Source organism: Octopus bimaculoides, chromosome 6 (assembly GCF_001194135.2).
Source record: "Octopus bimaculoides isolate UCB-OBI-ISO-001 chromosome 6, ASM119413v2, whole genome shotgun sequence".
In the NCBI taxonomy this organism is placed as follows: Eukaryota; Metazoa; Mollusca; class Cephalopoda; order Octopoda; family Octopodidae; genus Octopus; species Octopus bimaculoides.
The window spans coordinates 75,199,065-75,199,482 of NC_068986.1; positions in this window are offsets into that span (position 1 = coordinate 75,199,065).

The following is a 418-nucleotide window of genomic DNA, read 5'->3' on the forward strand; positions in this document are numbered from 1 at the left end:
ATATATATATATATATATAAATGTATATTTATATATATGTACGTGTTTCTACATATATAAATATATTGATAATTGCGTACATTCACACATCCACACTCCCCAAAAGACATCCACATATATTTATATACTAGAAGTATCTGACCTTATTCAAGTTTGTAGAATATATAAGCAGAAGTGTTATACTGCTTGTGATCTCCTTTAGTTTAAGTGCTCCAATAAATTGTTCAGGTGTCAACATGTTAAACTGTGGCCCACAGTTTGGAGCATATATACATAGAATTAATATGTATGGGTGTTTCTACGTGTGTGTGTGCGTGTGTGTTTGTGTGTGTGCGTTTGTTCGTGCGTGTGTGAGTGTATGTGTGTGTTTGTGTGTCTGTATTTCTGTGTTCTCTTCTGTTTTTGATCATTAACTTCT